General features: G+C 33.6%; 1 pseudogene; it reads left to right on the top strand.

The window, feature by feature from the left end:
- Positions 1 to 5,420: 5,420 nt before the first annotated feature.
- LOC105084463 (ribosome biogenesis protein NSA2 homolog) lies at positions 5,421 to 6,241 on the top strand (annotated as a pseudogene).
- The last annotated feature ends 8,692 nt before the right edge of the window (positions 6,242 to 14,933 follow it).

The following is a 14,933-nucleotide window of genomic DNA, read 5'->3' on the forward strand; positions in this document are numbered from 1 at the left end:
TTTATTAGTCATTAAAGAATGCATACAGGAGAGAAACCTTATCATGTAGTAAATGTGGAAAATCTTTCAGGTATAGCTCGTCCTTTGCTGGACACCAGAAAACTCATAATGGAAATAAACCCTATCTGTGTAATGACTGTAGAAAAGCCTTTATGAAGCGCTCATACCTTATTGAACATCAGAGAATTCATACTGGTGATAAGCCCTATCACTGTAAGAAATGTGGGAAATGCTGCAGGCATAGCTTTGGGCTTGTTTTACACCAGAGAAGTCATACTGGGGAAAAGCCTCATCATTGTAAGAGATGTAGGAAATCCTTTAGGTATAGCTCTGGCTTTGTTTTACATCGGAGAATCCATACTGGAGAAAAACCTTATGAATGTGATGAATGTGTGAAGGCTTTTCCTCAGAGTTCAGGCCTCAAACAACATAAGAAAACTCATAACAAAGAAAGAGCCATCAAGTGTAGTTAGTTTGGTAAGTCATGCAGAAATAATTTACTCCTTTTGAACATTGAAGAGGTCAATAAATTACTCACCTAACAAAAATATTCTGTGAACCTCTATCTTGAAGAACTTCTCACTTGTGAGGATGTTCTCTGTAGTATGGTTTGTACTAGTGAAATATTTGAAGACCTAAATATCTATATGAAAATTGTTGCTATAGAATGCTATGTAGCAAGTGAAAAGAATGAAGTAGAGCTCTATGTACAACCATAGAAATATCTCCATGATACTGTGTTACGTCAAAAAAGCAAATTGCAAAGAATTAATATTGTTAAAATGCCTGTCCTTCCCAAAGCTGTTTACATATTTAATGAGATTCCTATCAAATTACCCGGGACATTTTTCACAGAACTAGCACAAATAATCCTGAAATTTATATGGAACCACAAAAGACCTAGAATTGCCAGAGTAATTCTGAAGAAAAAGAACAAAACTGGAGGCATAACTTTTCAGACTTCAGACAGTACTACAAAGCGACAGCAATCAAAACAGAATGCTATTGGCATAAAAACAGACATATGGATCAATGGAACTGAATTAGAGAGCCCAGAACTAAACCCACACACCTGCAGTCAATTACCTTTGACAGAGGAGGTAAGAATATGCAATGAAGACAGTCTCTTCAACAAGTGGCATTGGGAAAGCTGGGCAGCCTCATGTAAATCCATGAAGCTGGAACACTCCCTCATACCCTACACAAAAATAAACTAAAAATGGCTTAAAGACTTAAATATAGGACATGACACCATAAAACTGCTAGAAGAGAATTAGGCAAAACATTCTCTGACATAAATTGTAACAATGTTTTCTTAGGTCAGTCTCTCAACGCAATAGAAATAAAAACAAAAATAAACAAATGGGACATAATCAAACTTACAAGCTTTTGCACAGGAAAGGAAACCATAAACAAAATGTAAATTCAACCTATGGAATGGGAGGAAATATTGCAAATGTTGTGACTGACAAGGGCTTAATTGCTGAATCTACAATGACAAGGGCTTAATTACCAAATCTACAATGAGGTATCACCTCACACCATTCAGAATGGCATTCATCAAATAGGCTACAAATAGTAAATGCTGGAGAGAGTGTGGAGAAAAGGGAACACGCCTACACTGTTGGTGGAAATGTATATTGGTGCAGCCGCTATGGAAAACTATATGGAGGTTCCTTATAAAACTAAATATAGAGTTGTCATATGATCCAGCCATCCCACACTTGGGCATATATCCAGAAGAGACAAAAACTAATTCAAAAAGACACATGCACCCCAGTGTTCATAGCAGCTTTCCAAAGCATGGAAGCAACCCCAATGTCATCAACAGAGGAATGAATAAAGATATGGGGTGTGTGTGTGTATGTATATACACATATACATACACACACACATAAATACAATGGACTATTACTCAGCCATAAAAGAGAATGGAATAATGCCATTTGCATCAACATGGATGGGCCTAGAGATGATCATACGAAGCGAAGTAAGTCAGAGAGAGACAAATGTTGTATGGTATACCTTATATATGGAATCTAAAAAAAATGGTGCAAATGAACTTATGTACAAGACAAAAGCAGACTCACAGACATAGAAAACAAACTTATGGTGACTGAAGAGAAAAGGAGATGGGAGGGATAAATGAGGAATTTGGGATTAACATACGCACTACTATAAATAAAATTGATAGCACAGGGTACCATTCAATATCTTGTAATAACCTATAATGGGATATATTATGGGATGGAATAATGGAAAAAATTTGAATAAGTATATATATCTATTACTTCATTATACACCTGAAACTAACACAACATTGTAAATCAACTATATTTCAATAAAAAAGTAGGTTGCAGAAAACCTATATACAATGGTCTTATTTATATTTAAAAAATGAAGCTATTTTGTGTGTGTATATATATTTGAATATATATGTATATATTCAAAGAGATCTGGAAAAATAAAGGCCAGAACAGTTGAATATCTTCGAGAAGAATGTGCTATTGATATGATGAAGTGAAATTTTGACTTCGGCTGTGTTTTTTTTTTTAAACACTTAATCAAGCATACATTCATGTATCTTCTATCATTTAACATAGTTGTCTTTTTGAATTAGAAAACTCAGAAGCTATAAAAACACAAAAATAAAAAAATTTTGTACAAGTGGCTGCACAATATTAAAATATAAAGAACCACACTTGGAGAGAATATTACTACCATTGTATATAGCAAATAATACTTAGACTATCTAAAGAGTTCTTAAAAATTCATAAGAAAAATATAAAAATTTCAGTGGAGAAGTGGTCTGGGATATGAATGTACAGTTGTCAAAAACAAACAAAAGCCAAAAAACCCCCTAAATTGTCAAACTTAAAAAAAGATGACAGGTTTAAGAGAAGTGTGAATTAAAATGATCAAATTCTTTTGGCCAATTTGGCAAAAATTAATAAGCTGTTTGGTGCTTTTAAGGGTACAAGAAAAATAGGCACACTTAATGTGGTGTCGAAGGAATTCTGAGTTAACAGTGTGATGGTGAGAAGCATAATTTGACTATACTTACCAACTTTTAAAAAGCTTCCACTCTTTGACCTCACGTTTCTATTAAAATAGAATAAAGAGTAAAAATGGTTTCAAGATCATTATAGTAATGAAAAGTTGGAGTAACAATAATATCTATCACCAGAGCAATGTTTAAATTAAGATACACACATTATTTGGGCTACCATGTAATCATGTAACATTTAACAATTACAAAGCAGTCATTTAATTAATCAGTTAACATTTAATGAGTTAAACTTTCATGAATTGACAGGGAAAGATGTCTTAGGACACTAAATGGGAAAAAAGCCAAATTGTACAATAATGGTACATCTTTTATATAGTTTATGCAGTACTTGAATGTTTTATAATGAAAATATATCACAGCTAGTTTTAAATATATATAATAAAGCAACATTATAGAGGAATGTTATAGAACAGAAAAGAAAGGAACTAAGCATTCAACTCAGGAACCTAGAAATGGGTCAGAATTAATCAGAAGAATCATGGTTGGGTACACATTATTGTTAGTGAAAACTGGTTACGTTTTTTGAATAGCAGTTTGACAATATGAATGTACATCTACTAATTATATGTTCCCATTGACAGAAAAAAGCCACTCTCAAACTGTTTAAGGGAATAATTAGACTAGCTTAAAGAGATCATATTACTTCATTGTTTACAATAAAATCCTGGAAAGAGGTGGGAAAAACAACCAAGTAGGGAAATGTTTAAATTATAGAATTTTCATAGGCTGGTATCCCAGTTACTATTGATGCATAATATATAACCCCAAACTTAGTCACCACTTTGTTAGGCGCACAGATTTTGTGGGTAAAGAATTCAGAAACTGTATAGCAGGAACTTTATAACTGCATATCTGTCTCTGCAGGGAAAACTCAAGGCTGGAATTGACTTGACATTTGGATGGTGGAATAATTTGAAGTTGCCACAGTACAGTAGCCTCAAGTGGTTATTGAGCAGTTGAAAAGAGGCTAATCTGAATTGAGATGTGCTGTAAAGTGTAAAACATATATTGGATTTCAAAGACTTAGTATGACAAAGAGAAACTAAAATATCTCAATTTTTAAATGATTGATTACATGTGAAAATGGTATTTTGGATATGTTGGGTTAAATTAAATATATTTAAATTGACTCTAATTTAGCTGCTGGAAATTTTCGAGTTACATATGTGACCTACATTTGAAGTTCACATAATATTTTTATTGGTTGGTACTGATATAAAGGCTCTTTCACAAATTTGGTTGTTGTTGCTGTTGCCTGGGATCTCAGCTAGGACTGTTGATGGGAATTCATGCACATGGTCTTCTCATGCGTCTGCTTGAGCTTCTTCACAGTATGATGGCCAAGATTCCAAAAGTGAGTGTTCCAAGGGAATCAGGCAGAAAACCAATATTACCTGTGTGATGTAACCTCAGAAAGAACAGTGTTACTTCCTTTGTAGTCAAACTGACCCAAATTCAAAGGAGGAGGGAACACAAACTACACTTTGTCATGGCAAGAGTTGCAGAATCACATAGCAGGAAGAGCGTATTAGAAGAGAGATATTGTGACCACTTTGGAGAGTACAGTTTACCACTGGAATATGATTCAGCCAACAAAAAGCATGGAGTAGATATGTTGAGTCAAAAAAGTAGATTACAGAATGGTATTTAAAGGTGTATGACAGCAATTAGGAACATAAGCTTTGAAGTCAGAGTGCAAGATATAGCTCACCTCTGTTTACTTCGTTAAGACCACTTCAAGTTATGTACTCTGTCAAAGCATCTACCCGTGCTGATTAAAAAGCACCTTTTCTTGGCTTAGTTTAAAGGAGAAACTTAAAATGCTTAGCTGAGTGCCAGGTGGATAGTAAGCATAAGGTAAGTGTTATCTGGTGCCATGTTAAGGATAATCATTCTTTTTTTTTTTTTTTTTGGTATATGTATATAATGTGTGTGTGTGTGTGTGTAAATATATGAAGTCTCCTACTGAATTAGTTAAATGTCTCAAAAGAACATGCTCCACCATTAGCTACATTATGTACAGAATTCAAGAGAAGCAAGTGGTCAAGCACCATGAACATAGATAGCCTGCATGTTGGCTTATCTTCTTGAGGTAACCTAATTTAGCATGTGAGAAATAATAAAATCTTACAAAATGGTAATAGTAATTATTATATTTTAAAATAATTACGTATTTTTCCAAAAAGAAAGATTCTCCATTTTAAAATAGTGTGCTATTTATCCAAACTGAGACAAGAGAGGACAATAAAGTAAAGCGGATCAATACTACTTGTGAGTACCTTTCCTGTTGCTGGTGGTGTGTAGTCGACTCGTGGGTCTCTGAGACCCGAAAATTGAGAGCCGCTTCGCGCCCCGGCTGCTGTACCTGGCGGCTCGGCGGCCGTCACCATGCCACAAAACGAATGTATTGAGTTACACTGTAAGCGCTATGGATACCGTTTGGATTACCATGAGAAAAAGCGAAAGAAGGAAGGCCGAGAGGCTCATGAACGTTCAAAGAAGGCAAAAAAGATGATTGGTCTGAAAGCTAAGCTCTACCATAAACAGCACCATGCTGAGAAAATACAAATGAAAAAGACTATCAAGATGCACGAAAAGAGAAACACTAAACAGAAGAATGATGAAAAGACTCCATAAGGAGCAGTACCTGCATATCTACTGGACAGAGAGGGACAGTCCCGAGCTAAAGTACTTTCCAGTATGATTAAACAGAAACGAAAAGAGAAAGCGGGAAAATGGGAAGTCCCACTGCCCAAAGTTCGTGCCCAGGGAGAAACAAAAGTATTAAAAGTTATCCGAACAGGAAAGAGGAAGAAGAAAGCCTGGAAGAGGATGGTTACTAAAGTCTGCTTTGTTGGAGATGGCTTTACTCGAATAGCACCTAAATATGAAAGATTCATTAGGCCAATGGGCTTACGTTTCAAGAAGGCCCACGTAACACGCCCTGAACTGAAAGCTACCTTCTGCCTGCCAGTGCTTGGTGTCAAGAAGAATCACTCATCCCCACTACATACAAATTTGGGTGCTATCACCAAAGGTGCTGTCACTGAAGTGAACGTGAGCGAGTTGGGCCTTGTGACACAAGGAGGCAAGGTGATTTGGGGGAAATATGCCCAGGTTACCAACAGTCCTGAAAATGATGGATGCATAAATGCAGTCTTACTGGTTTGATAGCAGTTACACACAAATAGCTAACTCCTTATGATTATTGAAAATTACACCTCAATCAGGAAACTATTACTGTGATGTTTCTGAGTACTACCAATCAGCCTTACGTGTCTGTAGTCATCAAGAAAACTATTTTATTGTTATAAAATAAACAAACATTAAAACGGCCTAGTTTTACAAATTGGTCTCCTGTGTCTGTTCAGTGTTTAGATGTCCATAAAATTGAATGATTAAAAATCAATTATAGAAAAAAATTACTTGTGAGTATAGAAGCAAAATGTTCCCAACAGAATATTAATAAATCAAATCCAGAAATACATAGAAAGAGGAATACACCATGAACAAATGGGGTTTATCTGAAGAATTTAAGGCTGGTTCAATATTTGAATCTCAGTCTATGTAATCTACATCAAAGAAAATTAAATGTTACAGAAGAAAAACCACATGATCATACCAACTGATACCAAAAAAGAAAAAAAAAAGACACTTGACAAAATACAGCATTCATTCATAATAAAAGTTTCCAGCAAACTAGGCAGAGAAGGGAACTCCCTCAACCTAATAAAGGGCAACTACAAAACCCCTAGAACTGGCATTATACTTAATGGTGAAAGAATTCTTTGCTTCTAAGATCAAAATAAGGAAAGGCTGTCTGCTCTTACCACTCTTATTCAACATAGTACTGGCAATTTTAGTGCAACAAGGAAAGAAAAGGAAGTAAAAGGCATACAGTGTGGACAGGAAGGACTGTAACTGCCCCTATTTGTAGATAATATGATTGACTGTAGAAAATGTTAAGGAATATATAAAAACAAAATAAAAAAGCACCAAACAAATGCTAGAACTAATAAGTGAATTTAGCAAGATTATAGGGTACAAAGCCAACACACAAAGATCAACTTTTTCTATACAATAGCAATATACAATTGCAGGCTGAACTTGAAATACAATTTACAATATCCCCCCAAAATTCTTAAGTATAAACTGAAGAAAGATTTCCAGACCTGTATTCTGAGAAGTACAAAATGCTGATGAAAGGGAAAGAAAACCTAAATAAATGGAGAGACATATCATATTCATGGATGGCAAGAGTCAACATAGTCAAGATGTCAGTTCTTCACAAATTGATCGATAGATTTAACAAAATACAATAAAAATCCTAGCTGGCTTATTTTATAGATGTAAATAAGCTGGTTCTAAAATTTGTATGAAAGGACAAAGGAACTAAGAATAGCTAAAACAGTTTTCAAAAACGAGAAACTTCGAATAGTCATATTACACAAAGTTACTCTAAACATGCAGTAATCAAGACTGTTGAAGGTACAGAAACAGATCAGTGGAACAGAGTAGGGAATCTAGAAATAGATTCACACAAATATGACTAACTAATTTCTTTTTACAAAAGTGCAAAAGCAATTCAATAGAGAAAGCACAGCCATTTCAACAGCTGATAACAGAGCAGTTGGACATTTCATTAAAAAAAAAAAATCCTTGGCCTAAACCTCACACCTTAAACATAAATTAATTCAAAAAGGATTATAGATCTGAATGTACAACACAAAAGGACAAAGCTTTTAGAAGTAAATGTAGGAGAAAATCTTCATGACTTTGGGTTAGGTAAAAAGTTCTCAGACATGACACCAAAAGCACCATGAAACCATGCAAGAAAAAAGCTTTATAAATTGGACTTCAAACTAACTTTTGCTCTGTACAAGACATTGTTAAGAAAATGTGAAGACAAGCTATAGATGGGAGAAAAGTCTCATCTGGCAAGGGGCTTATATGCAGAATATAAAATGAATCTTAAAACTGAGCAAAATCAAACCCAAGCAACCCTATTTAAAAAATGGGTAAAATACCTTCATACAAGAGGATTTTCACCAAAGAGGATAGGAAGATGGTAAACATATATATGAAAAGTTGTTCAATGTTATTAGCCATCAGGGAAATGAAAATTAATGAGAAACCACTACACATCTATGAGAATAACTAAAATAAAAAAGTATACTAACAATACCAAGCGCTGATGAGAATACATAGCAACTGAAACTCTCTTACAGTGCTAGTGGGAATGCAGAATTATATGGTGACTCTGGAAAATGGTTCATCAGTTTCTTATAAAGTTAAACACATTTATGTATGACTCAGCAATCCCAGTCCTATATATCTACCTTAAAAAAAATAAAATTAATATTTACATAAAAACCTATACAACAATGTTAATAACGGCCCTATTTATAGTAGTTAAAAAAAAAAACAACAACCCTGGGAACACTCCAAATGTCCTACAACAGGTGAATTATAAACTGGTTAATCCATGCTTTATAATACTACATTAAAAAAGAGTGAACTATTGAGATACACATCAACTTAGAAGATTCTCAAAGGCATTATATTGCATGAAAGAAGCCACTTCTGAAAGGTTATATACTGCATGATTCCATTTATGACATTCTCAAAAAGGCCAACTATAGGAGTGAAGAACAGATGAGCAGTTTCCAGAGATTTTTGGTGGAGAGAGGAGGTGAATGTAATGAGAATTCAGTGGAAATGTCCTGATTAGAAATATAATCTTGAGAGACTTCATTATATAGTTGATATTTTAAAGCCATAAGATTAGATTGCCAAGAGAGTTAAAGGCAAACAGAAGAGACCAGAGTTTAGAACTGAAGTTCTAGGATATAGCCATGGACACTCTTATGTTAACAGAATGTTGAAAAATGAGGAATCAGCAAAGGAGACTGACAAGGAGCAGTCATTGAGGTAGGAGAAAAGCCAGGAGAGTTTATTGTCCTTGAGCCCAAGGGAAGAAAGTATATAAAGGGGAAAGGAATAATCAAATGCTGCTGATAGATCAAGTAAGATGACAGTTGAGCAGTGACAAGTGGTTTTTGCCACAGGGAAAACACAAATGACCTTGAGAAGAGCAGTTTTGATGTAGTAGTAGAGATAAAATTTTGATCGAAGTGGGATCAACAGAATGAGAGAAATAGAGTTGTCTTTGGAAGAGGTTGATTGTAAACAAAATAAAAACAAACTCACAGACATAGAGATCAAACTAGTGGTTACCAGAGGGGGAAGGGAAGAGGGAGGGGCAAGATAGGGTTAGAGGATTAAGAGGCATAAACCACTACATATAAAATAAAAAACCTATAAGGATATAGCCCATATTTTATAATAACTTTAAATGGAGTGTAATCTATAAAAACACTGAATCCCTGCTGTATACCTGAAGCTAATATAATATTGTAAATCAGCTGTATTTCAAAAAAAGAAAACAGCTTGTTGGTATTACAAAAAATTAAAAGACTTTAAATGGTGCCTTGGGAAATACCTACTTAATACAAAAGAAGATGATAAATGAAAAGCAGAAGATCAGAAAAGAGGCAAGACAATAAGGAAACAAATAGTAACACAAGAGGTGTAATTCCAACCATATCAATAATAACATTAGGTAAGAATGGGTTAATTACTCCAATCAAAAAGAAATTGACCGACTGGAGTTAAAAAACCCACGATCTATAATAAGGAAACATTAAGATGCCTTAATGCATCTTAAGTGATGCATTAGATCAGATGGACTTAATTGATATTTATAGAACATTCCATACAAAAGCAGTAGAATACACATTCTTTTCAAGTACACATTGAACATTTTTCAGGCTAGATCACATGCTGGACCACAAAGTGAGCCTTGATAAATTTAAGAAAACTGAAATCATAGCAAGCACATTTTCTGATCACAACACTGTAAGATTAGACATCAACTATAAGAGAAAAACTGCAAAAACCACAAACATGTGGAGGCAAAACAGTATGCTACTCAACAACCAATGGATCATTGAAGAAATCAAATAAGAAAAAAAAAACCTAGAGATAAACCAAAATGAAAATATGATGATTCAAAATATATGGGATGCAGCAAAAGCAGTTGTAAGAGGGGAGTTTGTATTTATACAAGCTTACCTCAGGAAACAAAAAATCTCAAATAAACAACCTAACCTTACACCTAAAGCAACTAGAAAAGAAGAACAAACAAAACCCAAAGTTAGTAGAAGGAAAGAAATCATAAAATTCCGAGAAGAAATAAATGAAATAGAGACTAAAAAACAGATAAATGAAACTAAAAGCAGATTCTTTGAAAAGATAACCCTAATTGATAAACATAATTGATAAACCTTTGGTCAGACTCATCAAGAAAAAAAGGGAGAGGGCCCAAATCAATAAAATCAGAAATGAAAAAGGGAAGTTACAACCAATACTACAGAAATACAAAGGATCATAAGAGGCTACTGTAAGTAACTATAGGCCAGTAAAATGGACAACCTAGAACAAAAGGACAATTTCTTACAAAGGTACAATCTCCTAACACTGAACCAGAAAGAAATGCAAAATATGAAATCTAGATACCAATACTGAAAATGAATCAGTAATTTAAAAAACTGCCAACAACAACAAAAAAGTCCACGCTTCACAGAGGAACTCTACCAAACATTTAGAGAAGAGTTAATGCACATCTTTCTGAAACCATTCCAAAAAATTACAGAGGAAGGAACACTTCCAAACTCATCCTATGAGGCCATCATCACCTCGATACCAAAGCCAGAAGAAGATATCAGAGACAAAATGACAGGCCGGTATCATTTATGAACATAAATGCAGAAATCCTCAACATAATATTAGCAAATGGGCTCTGACAATGCGTTAAAAGGATCATGCACCATGATCAAGTGAGATTTCTTCCAGGGTTGCAAGGATTTTTCCATACCAACAAGTCAATCAATGTGATACACCACAGTAACAAATTGAAGAATAAAAACCATACGATCGTCTCAACAGATGCAGAAAAAGCTTTTGATAAAATTCAACAATGATTTATGATGAAAAACTCTCCAGAAAGTGGGCATAGAGGGAACATACCTTAACATAATAAAGGACGTATATGACAAACCCACAGCTAGCATTATTCTCAATGAAAAAAGCTGAAAGCGTTTCCTCTAAGATCAGGAACAAGACAAGGATGTCCACCCTCGCCACTTTTTTTCAACATAGTTTTGGAAGTGCTAGCCACAGCAATCAGAAGAAAAAGAAATAAAGAAACCAAATTAAAAAAGAAGTAAAACTGTCACTGTTTTCAGATAACATGATACTATACATAGAAAATCCTAAAGACATCACTAGAAAACTATCAGATCTCATTAATGAATTAGGTAAAGTTGTAGTATACAAAAATATGTAGAAATATGTTGCATTTCCATACACTAACAAAGAAATATCAGAAAGAAAAACTAAGGAAAATATCCCATTTATCATTGCATCAAAAAGAATATAATACCTAGGAATAAACCTACTCAAGAAGGCAAAAGTCATTTACTCTATTAAAAACAATGACACTGATGAAAAAAACTGAAGATGACACAAACAGATGGAAAGATATACCATGTTATTGGATTGGAAGAATCAATATTGTGAAAATGGCCATACTACCCAAGGCAATATATAGATTCAAGGCAATCCCTATCAAATTACCAATGACATTTCTTCACAGAACTGGAACAAAAAATGTTTAAATTTGTATGGAAAGACAGAAGACCCTAAATAGCCAAAACAATCTTGAGGAAGAATGGAGCAGGAGGAATCACAGTCTCTGACTTCAGACTATACTTCAAAGCTAGAGTAATCAAAACGGTATGGTACTGGCACAAAAACAGACACATAGATCAATGGAACAGGATAGAATGTTCAGAAATAAACCTACTCACTTTGGTCAACTAATCTATGACAAAGGAGGTAAGAATATACAATGGAAAAAAGACAGTCTCTTCAATAAGTAGTGCTGGGAAAACTGGACACTTATCTGTAAAAGACTGAAATTAGAACATTCTATAACACTATATATAAAAATAAACTCAAAATGGATTAAAGACCTAAATGTAAGACCAGATTCTATAAAAGTCCTAGAGGAAAACATAGGTAGGACACTTTTTGACATAATTGCAGCAATATTTTTTTTTGGATCCATCTCCTAGAGTAATGGAAATAAACACAAATATAAGCAAATGGGGCCCAATTAAACTTAAAAACTTTTGCACAGCAAAGGAAACCATCAACAAAAGAAAAAGACACCTACAGAATGGGAGGAATATTTGCAAATGATGAGACCAACAAAGGAGTAATTTCCAAAATACACAAACAGCTCATTCAACTTAATGTAAAAAACAAACAATCCAATCCCTTCTATAATGGAAAAGAATCTGAAAAAGAATATACAATTGAATCACTTTGCTGTACACCTGAAACTAACACAACATTGTAAATCAACTATACTTCAGTAAAAAAAGGTTGATAATTTAAAACAGAATATCTCATAACAGCAGAATTTCTTCACAAAAATTAGAAAGAAAATGAGTAAAACCAAAAAAAATTTCTGAGTGACTCATTTCTTAGCTAAGCAAGGAAGCCACTGGTGAGTTAATTAAACTGTATTTGATAAAACTAGCTAAAGAAATGTATCCAGAGAAAATAAACGTTTTTTTATGACTATTAGTCTCTGGTGAGAAGAGATGTTCACAGAACTGAGGACACTGGAAGCAACATTAATAGTCAATTAAAAAACAAGGCAAATGATCAAATGATTTTCCTTTCTCTGATGAATCCAAACATATTACCAATACTGCTCAGCTGTTCTTAATTATTTAGAATGTCAATATTAATTTTAAAGGTATTAGAGAATTAGTTCCTAAAAATAATATGAGTAGAAAAGTAGGAGAGAATATTTTCAAACTAGTTAAGAAGACACTAATTCAGTACAACCTGAATTGGAAAACGCTACTAGAATGAGTTACAACTGGTGATAATTAAAATAAATGTAGAGCAGAAAAAGGCTTAGTGGGGCAAATTTATAATGTCTATCAAGATGTAAGGTGTCTACAGCCTGTGGGTTATTCATTGCATTATTATCATTAGAATTTTACAGAAAAAAATTTCTGTGAAGGTTTGAACCTATCATATGTAATTGAACTACCAATAGCAATGGTGAACTTCACTCACTCTCATAGATTTAGCCATCATCATTTCCATGAACTATAGTCAGAAACAGACTCACAGACACAGAAAACAAACTTATGGTTACCAAAGGGGAAATTGGGGAGAGGAGAGATAAATTAGCAGTATGGTATTAATAGATACACACCACTGTATATAAAATAGATGAATAACAAGGATTTACTGTTTAGCACAGGGAACTATATTCAATATCTTTTAACAGGCTATAAATGGAAAAGAATCTGTAAAAGTATATGTATAGATATATTACTGAATCACTTTGCTGTGCACCTGAAACTAACACAATAGTGTAAATCAACTATAGTTCAATAAAAAAAGAAATAGATTAATATCTTGAATTGCCTTTCCACACAGTATTCTAATGGCCTAGCTATGGTAAATATATCTATATCTATATAAAATAAAATATATAAAAAACATATATAAAATATATATATTAGCTCAAAACTGTAATTGAAATGCTTTTCAATAAGGCCTTTCCTCAACATCCATTATATCAGACACTAAATAGCTTTAAAAATTAGCTCTTCCTGAAGGCATGATAATGTCTCCTACTGAATTCTACCTAAAATTACAAAGTAAAATAGCACTTATGCAAATCTTATAATGCAGTAGACATTTCAACATTATTAGAATCACTAGTAATGTCATGCAGCACATTCTGTGCTGTCAAAAGTTAAAGGAAAAATTGAGATCTCCATTTCCAGATCTGCAGTGAATATATTTTCTAGCTCAAACAACTTTCAGTGACATTTTTTGGACTTCAATGCAAGTAATATGACACTTTCATATTTCAAAATCCATTTAACTGGAGATTCCAACTAACCCTCAGTTTGAAGTGACTAATCGGCAATGCAATGACAAGCTAAAAGGCAGATACCAAGAGAATAATCCATAAGGATTCTATACCTGGCTTACAAGTGAGGAGTTTGCTGATAAATTAAAATAATATATTGTGGATGAATATCAGTAATTGACAGTACCTATCTGTGTGAAAGACAGCATTAACAGATGAAGATCTGCAATAGATTTTAAAAATATATTTTTATTGAAGTATAGTCAGTTTACAATGTTTTGTCAATTTCTGGTGTACAGCACAATGCTTCAGTCATATATTTATTACATATATTTTTTTTCACATTTTCCACCGTAAGTTACTATAAGATATTGAACAGTATAAACTTGTTTTTTTAATCTATTTTACATACATTAGTTAATATCTACAAATTTCGAACTCTCAATTTATCCCTTCCCATCCTGTTTCCCCCAGTAACCATAAGCTTGTTTTCTATGTCTGTGAGTCTGTTTCTGTTTTGTAAATAAGTTAATTTGTCTTTTTTTTTTTTTTAAGATTCCACATATAAGTGATACCATATGGTATTTTTCTCTCTCTTTCTGGCTTACTTCACTTAAAATGACATTCTCCAGCTCCATCCATGTTGCTGCAAATGGCATTATTTTATTCTTTTTTATGGCTGAGTAGTATTTCATTGTGCAAATATACCACAGCTTCTTTGTATAATTATCTGTTGATGGACATTTAAGTTGTTTCCATGTCTTGGCTATTGTAAGTAGTGCTGCTATGAACACTGGGGTGCATGTGTATTTTTAAATTAAGGTTCCCTCTGGA

Source organism: Camelus dromedarius, chromosome 8, assembly GCF_036321535.1.
Source record: "Camelus dromedarius isolate mCamDro1 chromosome 8, mCamDro1.pat, whole genome shotgun sequence".
Classification (NCBI taxonomy): domain Eukaryota; kingdom Metazoa; phylum Chordata; class Mammalia; order Artiodactyla; family Camelidae; genus Camelus; species Camelus dromedarius.